Source organism: Bos javanicus, chromosome X (assembly GCF_032452875.1).
Source record: "Bos javanicus breed banteng chromosome X, ARS-OSU_banteng_1.0, whole genome shotgun sequence".
NCBI lineage: Eukaryota > Metazoa > Chordata > Mammalia > Artiodactyla > Bovidae > Bos > Bos javanicus.
Window position 1 is genome coordinate 89,820,945 of NC_083897.1, and position 12,373 is coordinate 89,833,317.

Here is a 12,373-nt window from a genome sequence, read left to right on the forward strand (position 1 = left end):
TACTACTGTACCCCCTAGCATCTAGCTCGGTGCCTCCACACATGATTGAAGGAAGGAATGATACCATGAAAGAACAAATTAGGTTGGCCACTTTCCTTATGTAGTTGTAAATTTTAACTGACGCTTAGGGACCTTAATCTTAGCAGAAGCCTAAAATGCTCTCTTCGGAATATCTTGTTAGATAAGGGAGATTAAAAAAGAAGTACCTTTACTCTCACCACACTACAACTTCACATAAGGTTTCTGTCTCCCCTCCAGGAGGGTTCTGTCCAAGCAGACACATTGTCTCCATTCAGAGGGAAAGGACAACCAAGTAGATGTCAACAGATTTTACTGTCTAACTAGATATGTTCTTGAAAAAATTCTGCTCTCAGAACATATTTCCATGGAGGCTGGCAACCCCAGGCATTGAGGTTCACTATTTTTTCCATACATCAATTGTACAGCTCATTTGTTGAGGAGATTCTTCTTTTTGGCATGCTTGTGAAAAATTAGTTGAATAAATGCGAGTTGATTCATTTTAAATATATATTTCCAGGAGGGATGCATGCAAGATTCATTAGAATTGTTCGAGATGGCTGGGTCTGAAGGCCTGTTGGGACTGAACTTTGACATCAAATGCTAGTCTCAGCTGGTGGCTTCAAATGGAATTTGCTCTACTCATCACTGTGCGGTGAGTCCTCATCACTGGTTGTGCCTACTGAAAGGCACAGACCACCAGGGGGAGCAGGTGTGCCTCTGCTGTGGTAGATCATAGCCACTCCAGTTTGGAAATCCGCCCCCCCTGCCCCCCCCCCCCCAACTCCCCCAACCAACCTCCTCTGCTCTGGAAAATACTGTTGCTCTGCAACAGAGAAACAAGTTATGCAGGGCCCCTACCTCTATCAGTCACCAGCCCTAAGTGAGACATGGAATGCAAAGGGCTGCCTTCAGATTCCATCTTCTACAGCCCTTTGGAACTTTCTGGCCACCCAAAATGCTGCCTGTCATCCTTCACGATTTTGAGGGTCCCCAAGACCACCAACACATTCAGTGAATTCGCTAAAAGGATTCAAGGGACTCAGTATATAATTATCCTCACAGCTAAGGTTTATTACAACAACAGGATCTACAATAAGATCAGCAAGGCACATCAAGTCCACTCTTCCCCAGGAATGAAAACACATGATATACGGGTGATGTTTTTATCCAAAGAAGCTCACTCAGTGTCCGAGAGTTTTTTTTTTAATTGGGGGATGGTGATTGGACACCCTCTGCCTAGCATGTACCAAAATTCCAGACTCTCAGAAGGAAAGCAGGTGTTCAGTATAAATGACACTCTATAAACAGGTTAAGCACAGAGAATCACACTTATCAATTAGGGAACGGGTAGTGTGCTGTGTTAATAGTCTTATTACTGCTGTGACAAAATTTCACACACTTAGAAGTTTAAACTATACAAATTTATTCTCTCAGAGTTCTGGAGGTCATAAGTCCGGTACTGGTCTCACCAGGCTAAATTCCAGGTGTCAGCAGGGTTACATTCCTTTCAGAGGCCCCAGAGGAGGGTCTGTTTCCAGCTTACTCAGGTTGTTGGCAGAATTCGGTTCAGAGGTCCTTGTTTTCTTGCAAGGATAACCTGAGGGCTGTTCCTAGCTTCTAGAGGCCACCACATTCCTTGGCTTATGGCCTCTTTCTCCATCTTATAACCCAGAGCAGTGAGACAAATCCTTTTCAAGGCACATATTTCTGACTCCTCCTCATCTCTCTGGCCACAACTGGGAAAGTTTCTCTGCTCTAAAGGATTCATAGGATTAGATTAGGCTCACCCAGATAATCCCAGATCATCTCCTCATCTCAAAGCCGTTAACTTTAATCACACCCACAAAAAACCTTCTGTCATATAAATTGAATATGTTGTCAAGTAACATATTCATAGGTTCCAGGGATTATAACATACATCTTTAGGCAGCTACTATTTTGCCTTCAACTGCCAAGTTCCCAGATGCCAGCCAAAGACCAACCTTGAAAACAGGCCTTTCTAAAGACAACTCAAGGTTGTCTAAAGTCAACTCAAGGTCTCAGGTCTGTTCTATTAACTATTTTCTGCACACCAATGCATACTAAGAAAGGTGATGTTATGAGTGATAGGTGATATCACTTTCCAATAGTGTGTGATCCTTCTAGTGCTTGTGAAGTCTTGGACTTTGTAGACAACTGGCCCCATGGCCCAGTGCACAAAGAGGCCCTTATGCTCCAGACACACTCCAACCTTGAGGCTGCACAGGGCTGTCTCCTCCCCAACCCCTTCAACCCTCAGAAGAGCCAAAAGACTGTTAGGCTTTAGTGGTTATTAGCATTGGGCTCTCCAGAAAATAGATTACCATTTAAATTATTAGCTATGTACCAAAAGCAAGTTATATATTCTCTCTTATTCTTATTTCCTCATCTCCTTGTAGGTATAACAACACTATCTTACAGATTTAAATGAGACAATGCACATAATGCATGTGCAAGACAATGTTTCCAGATCATAATGGCTAGTGGGCTAGGAGATAAGACATTCAAGGAGGGCAAAACTAAAATCTATTTTCACAAGGAGCTTCCTCTTGGAGGAGAAATAAAAGAGTTACGGAATCATTTTTTAGAATTTACTCTGGTCTTTTTTTTTTCCCTTTTTGAACCCTTATCTCTTTATTGACTAACTTATTTCTCTTTCTTTCTGTGAAAGTGTGACACTGTGAATCATTAACCTTTGTTTTTCACCCTCAGCTCCAGCTTGCCCTTGTACTCCTGGCCCTGCCTCAGACTCAGCACGTCCACAGTTTTTGCCCCAGGGTAGAGTTATTTTAGCAGAAATGCAAATAGACTCAAAGAGCCCAAGATCAGCTTTTGAGTTTCAGAAGAGATTTCAGAAAATTTACACAGGGGAAATAGGACTGTAAGAAAGGCTTTCTGAGCCGTGAGATCTTAGGTTTTATGAACACTAAGAGATAAGGAACCAGCCTATCTACAGGCATAGAAGAATATGCCTGTAGTTGTCTGTCCAAAGGCATCCAGCCATCTCACACTAGATGAAAATCCCACAGACTGAAAGGAGGGCTGAGAGGGAGGCAGGGAGATACTGATGACATTCAAGGTCAGGGAACTGCATCCCCCATTTCAGACTCCACTGAAGCCTTAAGGAGAAGAAGATATCTCTCTGTGTGTCTCTGTCTCGTTATACTCCCCCACCCTCCAACCCCACAGGATTTGAGCTCCTTCTCATCTCCAAATATCATGATGGTATGCTCTGGAGTATAAGAAGGGCCAATCAAGTACCAGAAAGGCTTTTTAAAAGCCTGGGCCTTGGGATTGAGAGAGGAAAAGAGTCTGTAATTTTCACAGAAGGCCCAACACCAACTATGAGGGTAGGAGGGGGTTGCAGCCAAAGTCCTGTATTATTAAAAATTTAGAGTTTGCCTGGTGTGGGTCCTAAGCAAACTACTTCACGTTCTCTGAGAAAAAATACACTGCCATCTTGGTGTGGGAGTCACTATGAAGTAAAGACTCCATTCCTCCCATGATGAGAACAGTCGAGTTTTCCTGACAGCACAATGACCATGTCTAGGTCACAACAGTTGAACAAAACACACCTGGACAGAGAACCATGGGCTCTGTGGTTACTTGTTGGTTAGATGATATCAGGACGGAGTTTGGAGGCACCAAAATTGAGGCAGATTGAAATTATGAACAACTCAGTGATGTCCAATCCCTTCTGCCTGCAACTACTAGCCTCCCATGTCTTCTCACTAGCAATCCTCTGACTTTGGGGTAAGCTTCATGTAAGCACCACAGAAAATAAATAAAAAGACCCTGTGAGCACTATATAGCATGGATTAAAAACAAATGAATATTGTTCTTGCAGCTGGGTTGCATGGATGTACATCAGGGGGAACCATGAGTCCCACTGAATAATAGGCAAACTGTAGTGTATAAGTTGATTTTTGCACATTTTTCAAGGAAGAGGAGCTGTGAATGTGATCAGGTTCTCAGAGGGTTCAGAGATGTACATTTTTGCAGGAGGGCCTCCTGGATCTGTGCTTTATTTATCTGTGCACCCTATGAGAACTCATTTACAATTGCAATGTCATGGTTTCCCTGCCTGTGGAGTGGAAAAAACAATACTAAGCACACAGAGTTATTGTGAGGAATTAATTAGAAGGTGCTTTGTAAATTGATTTTAAAATGAGGGGTATTCATGTGTTAGCTCTCTTTACCACCCCAAAATGAATAGCTCTATTAAATAATAAGCAATTGGTTGACATTTTTGGTATCAGAGATACACAATTTTTTAAAAAATGTATGTGTATGCAGTTTATAAGTGACATAATGATGTGATTAATCCTTTATTTTTTCAAGGAATAATTTTCATAGGTCATTTGATGTTGTGTGCTCTAAAAATAATGATGATGATGATATGATAATTCCTTATACTTGCATAGTCAGTAGTCCTCTCATTTACCTAATCGGTTGTTGACAAAGCCCTCCTCTTACTCTTGTAAATGAAATGAGGCTATTGCTGGGTCCACAGTGTTTGGTTGCCATGGTTTGAGTTCGTTTCATAAGCTGTTGCTTGGCAATCCCACGCGTCAGCTGGCTCTTTTTCCTCAGCACTCACCACACACTGAAGTATAATGAGACTGAGACTGGGCAAAGGAGGATAATGGTCCCTGAGCGCTTTCTATCTTCCCCCACAGTGCTGTTGCCATGATGTTTGACAAATGAGTTGAGAGCAGAGGAATGAAGTGGTTACAAACATGGGATTTAGAGTCATGCAGACCTGGGTTCAAATTCAGGCTCGGGATCTGGTTGAAAGTTTCCTTTAGCTATTCACTTAGAGAAGCCAATCTGAGTCTTGGTTTTCCCATGGGGATAATTACATTCAGCTCCTAGATTGCTTGTGAGGATTGAAGGAGAAAATCCATGGAAAGCACCTGCACACAGTAGGGGCTCGGTAGGTGTAACCTATGCTAATAAGGGTGATCGGAGGTGGTGGAACTACAACTTTCCTTGTTCTGCAGTAAAATGCCCTGATGTCATGGTCAGGTTGGATTTTATTTGTATAGTTATGTCCCACTTTCCTTTAAGCATAAGAGTGAGTGGGCCCACTGCAAATTCATGGAGTAAAAGAGAAATTTATAAATAATCAGGACCAAGGAAAAGAACAGGGGGTGTTAGTACCAAAAGGAAAACAAGTGGGGATGCAGCAGACAAAAAATATCAATAGAAGATGCCCACTCCAGGTAGTGAGTGGGTAGGTGCTAGACATTCAAAGGGGCTTGCGTGGGGGAGGCCCATCTCCTCCCTAGACAAGCACATGCCCACAGGCAGTGGTGTATTGGTGAAACAGCTCTCAGAGAGAAAACCCCTGATTTGTAGCATTTGCCTATTTCTATGGTGTAAATGCTCCCACTAGGGCTGATTTCAAGTTGCCAATACAATGTCATGAACAGAAATGTGGAGTTGGAAAGAGATGCCCACAATCCACTCTCCCAAGGCCTTTAGAGACTGCTCTAGCCTGGAACTAATCCCTTCCCTAAGGACATCTTTCCTGTTTTGTTCTCATTGCTGGGCATCCCCCAAAAGCTTCTGTCTGTTTTTATAGCAGTTTAGGAAGATCAGTTCTCAAGCCTGCTCTTCTGGCCTTCAGTTTTCCCAGACAGGAAGGATATAGCTGAGGAAATCTCTTGCGCAAGCCCAGCCCCCACCTTTATAGACTGGCTTCTGTGGCCTTTCTGCCCCAGGGCTGGGACCCCATGACCTTCCCCGGATCCATAGGAAACTTGGGACCTAGACTTAGGACCTAACAATCACCTAGGTAAACGTACTATTTGAGGTAGTCTCTTCTTTCAAAGTTATCTTTGTTTACCCTTTTTTGTGTAACCCAACTCAAACATGCCCTGGTCATGGTCTTTCATATTCTTAGTTCTACAACATATATAACCTTAGTATTTTTTATATGTGTCACCAACCAGTTTTAAAAAGAATCACTTTTTAAATAAACCTGTGCAACTGTACCATTTCTTAAAGTGGTAGTAGACCTTCAGTGCATTGTCTGATTCTCGGAGCTGGAGTAAACAAACAACTGTGTGTGGGGAGTGGCTTCCCTTATGGCCCGATTGGTTTCCGGTGTCAGTCACTGATTTTCAGTCACAAGAGTAGGCACGTTGACCAGCTTTTGGTGAAAATATGTCTTTTACAGTTTACTTGGTCCATTATTTGTATTTCCTCCCCACTCACTATCTGACAATTTCCAGTTGAATGGCTTCTGCAGATCCAGTGCCTTAAACAGTGTCTCCCCTACAGATCGGCTGAAAACACCAGGATGTTTATGTTGCATAAGCAGCAGAAGAGAAAATTAGACGTGATATCATATAACTTTCTAAGGAAGGTAGATTTAGTAACAGAAGAGGGTTTTTTGGGGGGAGTGTGAGGAGCTAGGTACAAAGTCATTAACTTTATAATTAATGGCCTGTCACAGGGAGTGAGGGATAAGCTTCCAGAAGTCGGTGGAATGCATAAGTTTGGCGGGAGAAGCTAGGGGAGACAATAATTTCCCTGAAAGAGCAAGAGGAAAGATCAAGACTGCCTGGGCAAGATCCTCTGAAGGAGAGAACGAAGCATGGGAAAATGGAAGACTGTTGGGTGAAGGTGCAGGTGGTAGGGACAAGGGGAAGCTGATCACTAGAGACTAAAAAGAAAGCTGTAGGAGACGAAATAATATCTAACGGCAACTTTCAAGTTAAATTCTATGGGAGCAGCCCCTCACATTGACATATCTCCCCTTAGGAAATCTTCTACAATTTAATTCTACAAACCTCACTGTTATGGTTTTCTATGGGGAATATGAACAAAATCTGGTTTCAAGGTTTTGATATGGAGAAAAATAGAGCCCATGAATCAGAGTAGCAGATGTGGGGCTTATAAACACGCACGTGAATGAAGGGATATCTTTGCATGATGAGATCTACTGTTCACCACCCACTGGTTAGGATAGCGTGGCGGGTGTCTACTGTGCCTTGCTAGAGGACCACAGGTCAGAGAGACATGGGGAGGACCCAGACGGAGTCTCCTTGAATGTGAGCCTATAGGCTTGTGGAACTCTTCCTTAAGCTATCCACCCAGAAATGGGCCTGGCCTTCATGATCCCCAAAGATGTACTCAGGAGGGGTAGGCCCCCACAGGGGACAGTCTTGCTAGATCTGGAAGAGCAACTTATCAGCAAGGATAAGCATACATTTTGTCTTAAACACACACAAACACACACACAAAGAGTCAATGGTTCTTTCATCATAATATTTTCCAAATATTTGAAAAATTTGTGTTATCAAGGAGTTTGGGGACTTTTAATAGTTTTTACCTGAATTTCAGCCTTTGTGCCCAGCTATTTAAATGTTGGTGAAGAATGAGGGTGTTATTTTTTCTGTTCTGTGAAAAACTTAAAACTTTTCAAGTCCACTTTGATATTTGGGGCCAATTTTGGATACTAAGAGGCTTTATTTCTAATTTATTTCCAGGAAATTTTGCCTCACTGCCTTTGTATAGAATTTAACATTTTATCTTCTGCAATGATTGACTTAGAAGCTGATTATTTGAGAAAGAAAAAAAAGTGTGTGACTGAGATGGCTCAGTGGCCATCTGAGATTCATGCTGTCTTTCTATGGCATGGGATTGTGCCTAGAAGCAGCTGCCCAGTTGGGGATTACAGTTCTCAGAACCCCCATCCTGACCCCAAACCATCCAGGTGATTAGTACTTGCTAGTAGAGTGTGAGAATCACTACATGCCAAATAAGGGGCTGTGCCTTCCCTGTGGTCTCTTTCTTCATCTGCCAGCTAAATGGTGGGAACACTGGAACCCTAGGAAAGAGTGAGGTCACAGGATAGAAGGAGGTCACCACCAGGAAAGAACAACATCACTGGGTTAATCGAGCAAGAATCTAATCTATCATGTTAAGCCACTGAAATCGTTTCAGGGTTTATTTATTTACAGTAGCTAGCATTACTTTAACCAGTACAGGGGTTTCTCCAGTCAATCATCAATCTTGTACACAGAGCTTAACCTTGGAATATGCTCGGCCTTTCCAAACCCTCTAACTTTGAAATGCATTTCAGAAAACCATACAAAAATAATGCCTGGGGTGATGGGTGGGGGTGGGGGTGGGGGTGGTATTCTTTGCTAAGCCTTCAATCCAAGCTGGGTCAGGTTCTATCAGGTTTGCCTTTCTGGAAAGGTCACAGGCAAGTAAACCCAAGACTGGGCCCCAAAGGAAGGTGTTTAGGAATTTATCAGCCGGAAAAGACTTAATGCTAATAGGCAGGTGGTTAATAGGAGCCTAGAAAATGCAATTAAAAGGTTAGAAAACTCAGAGTATAGGTTAAACAAGGGTAGCAGCCCAGACAAGTGAAGTGAAGTGAAGTCGCTCAGTCGTGTCCGACTCTTTGCGACCTCATGGACTATAGCCTACCAGGCTTCTCCGTCCATGGGATTTTCCAGGCAAGAGTACTGGAATGGGTTGCCATTTCCTTCTCCAAGCAGCCCAGACAAGTAGAGCCTAAAAAGACAGAAGAAAGATGAATAACAGAACAGCTGGGGATGATATGAATGGGGAGGTGAGGAAGGGCTGGTTAGGACCTGATTTGGTGGAAGTACCACTTGTGTAGTTGTCTGCATGGCCTAGCACGCTTTGTGTACTTTTCTTCGGGCTGTCCGGGGGCCTCCTGATGCACTGAGCCTTTAGTGAACATAGGTAGCATTGCACATATAAGCATTCTACATGGCAGCACCTTCCTCATTCTCAGATGGATGTGACAACTTGTGGGAGTGTGATGATGCCAGGCAAGCAGTGGGCAGGGCTGCTGAGTAGATAGCCTGTTACCCAAAGGAGCTCAGCAGATTGACCTTTCAGTTCTAAATGGCCCCAAGGAGACAGCAGAGCCTGCCTGCCAAGCTCCTACATTTTGAGTCCCTGAAGCTCACAATTTTTGCTCTTTTTCTTTTGATGCCCTGCTAAAGATGATGTGTATATCTCACTCCTCTCCCCTCACCTCCTCCCTTTTTGGACTAAGTCTCTGCTGTCAGCTGTGCTGTGCTGTGCTCAGTCATGTCCGATTCTGTGTGACCTTGTGGACTGTAGCCACCCAGGCTCCTCTCTTCGTGGGATTTTCCAGGCAAGAATACTGCAGTGGGTTGCCATTTCTTCCTCCATCTGGTATCAGGGTCCTGAGCAAAAAAGAGTGAGACATTTCTCTATTAAGTCAATTTGTTCTGAGATGGGAGATGCAGTAACTGAAAGCAAATTCCATTGAGGATAAGGAGTTCTAATTGCTCAGAGAAAGGAGTTTCTCCATCCACATATGATAAACTCTCTTCATCTGGTCACTTGTCTGGGATTTGTGAGTGATGGAAGAGGCTCTGTACCTGACATGCCCTAATGAAATTCCTTAAAAGTAATAACAAGTTGTGGGACTTCCCTGGTGGCACAGTGGATGAGAATCCATCTGCCAATGCAGGGGACGCAGGTTCGATTCCTGGTCCAGGAAGATGCCACATGCTGCAGAGCAACTAAGCCTGTGCACCACAGCCACCGAGCCCGAACTCTAGAGCCTGGGATCTGCAACTACTGAAACTGGAATGCTTAGAGCCCGTGTTCCAGCACAGGAGAAGCCACCGCGGTGAGAAGTCCAAGCACCGCAAGGAAGAGTAGCTCCCCTCACTGCAATTAGAGAAAGCCTGTGCAATACAACAAAGTCCCAGCACAGCCAAAAGTAAATACGTAAATTAATTTTTTAAAAAATAACAAGTTGTGTGAGTGGTTGTCTGAAAGAACAATAGTCTTGGTATCCCTAGTAGAGCATTCTTGTTGGAAGAACTTTATTTTTAAAATTTCTAGTTATTATAAAATGTTGGCTATATTCTCTGTGCTGTATAATATATCTGTGAAGCTTATTTTATACCTAGTAGTTTATACTTCTTACTCCCCTACCCCCTCTCGCCCCTCCCACTTCCCTCTCCACTAGTTTGTTCTCTGTATCTGTGGGTCTGCTTCCTTTTTGTTATAGTCACTAGTTTGTTGTACTTTTTAGGTCCCACATACAATTGATATCATAGAATATTTGTCTGTTTAACTTATTTCACTTAGCATAATGCTCGCCAGTCCACGCATGTTGCTGCGTATGGGAAAACTTTGTTCTCTATGGCTGAGTAGTATTCCCGTGTGTGTGTGTGTGTGTGTGTGTATGTGTGCACTACATCTTCTTTATCCATTCATCTGTCGATGGACATTTAGGTTGTGGAAGAACTTTATTTTGATCAGCATGTGTATTAATCAAAGTTCAGTTGCCCATAACAGAAATCACTCTACTTACTTTAACAGGATAGGGACTTAAGAGAGGGGAAAATGTGCTTACGAAATCATCAGAAGGGCTGAAGAAGCAACCCTTATGCTCAGCTACCAGGAATGACTACTAACACAATAAAACGAAGTGCCCCGCTAGGAAGACTGTTACCTCTGCCACACAGAAATCTGGGGAATTAGAAAGTTTCTTTCCTGACAGCTGGGTTCAGGATCATAGTATCTTAGTCACAATCCTGGAGTCAGGAATCTGCCATCATGACCGTTGGCTCTAGGAATATACTCCCTTAGCTATGCACCTGAGGTCAGGAGGCTGCTATCGCATCTGTTGTTCCAGAGCCACCTGGGCCTGCTAGACTGCGAGCCATAAAATGGAGGCTTCTAATACTGCCACTGCTCTCTCCACTTGACTAAATTTTCAAAGATAATTCACATAGGAGTATATCTGATTAGCAGAACCGAAATCACATCAATTTCCTGGTTTCAAAGAAGGGAGAAAATAGAGCTTTTAGCTCTATTTTGTGTCATAAAAGAAGGTACATCAGGGAAGGGTTAGAAGAGAAACTGGGCAAGCCAATTTACAGAGTTCACTACCTGTCATTCCCTGACCAGAAAAAAAGCCCTCATTCCTGGCCCTGATGCTCTGACAGCAGGCTTTCATGATATGAAATAAGCCCAATTAGATAAAAGCTTCAATTCTGAAAGCAAAACAAAGTAGCAATATAATGTCATTGGACTGGGAACATTATGTTAACTAAAGCCTGCATTGACGTAAATGATACAGTCAAAAATATAACAAAGCTAGATTCATAAAGTGAATATTACTGTTTGGGAAAAAACCCTAAAATCTGAAAAATGATTTTTGAGAAGAAAATGCTGTAAAAAGTGTGACATCAAGCAACACTATATGTATGTGTGTATATATATATATATATATGTACGTGTGTGTGTGTGTGTGTGTGTGTATGGAGATACAAACATCCAGGATATATTTCAAAAATATTTATGCAGTAGAGAGAGGATAATTAGAGTAGGAATTTGGGGTACAAGAGAAAAAAATAAAATAAAATTTGAAAAGAGAATAGCCTATACTGAGGGATGATAAAAGTGTGCTATAATCTATGTGATATGAATAGTTCAACTCCTGCTTTTTTTAACATTTAAATAGGATACATAAAAGTTACCAAAGTGTTAACTGGTGATTGGAGGCATACATTTTAAACTAATTTGCAACTGAAAGTTTCATGAAAATACTGCCAAACAAAGCAGGAATAATTGAATTAAATAAACAAGATTTAAAATATAAAATTTGCAATCTACAGAATGGGAGAAAATATTTGCAAATCATATATCATATAAGGACTTAATATACAAAATATATAAAGAACTCATACAATTCAATAATAAAATCTCCAATAGGTTTATAAATGAGCAGAGAAACCAAACAAGAATTTCTCCAAAGAAGACATCCAGATGATCAACAGGTACATGAAAAGATGCTCAACATAACTAATCAGGGAAATTCAAATCAAAACCACAGTGAGCTATCACTTCATACCTGTTAGAATAGACATCACCAAAAAGACAAGAGCTAACAAGTGTTGGTGAGGATGTGAAGAAAAGGGAAATCTTGTGCACTGTTGGTGGGAATGTAAATTGGTATAGTTACTATGGAAAATAGTGTGGAGTTTCGCCAAATATTAAAAATGGAACTACCCTATCCAGTAATTTCACTTCTTGGCCTATATCCAAAGGGAATGAAAGCAGGATATTGAAGAGATATTTCCACTCCCGTGTTTATTGCAGCATGATTCCCAATACCCAAGATACGGAAGCAACTTAAGTGTCCACCAATGTATTAATGGATAAAGAAGGTAAAGAAGAGGACATTATATATATTCTTTCCTTCATGAGAAAGAAAGAAATCCTGCCATTTGCGACAATATGGATGAACTTAGAGGACATTATGCTAAGTGAGATAAGTCAGAGAAAGACTAAC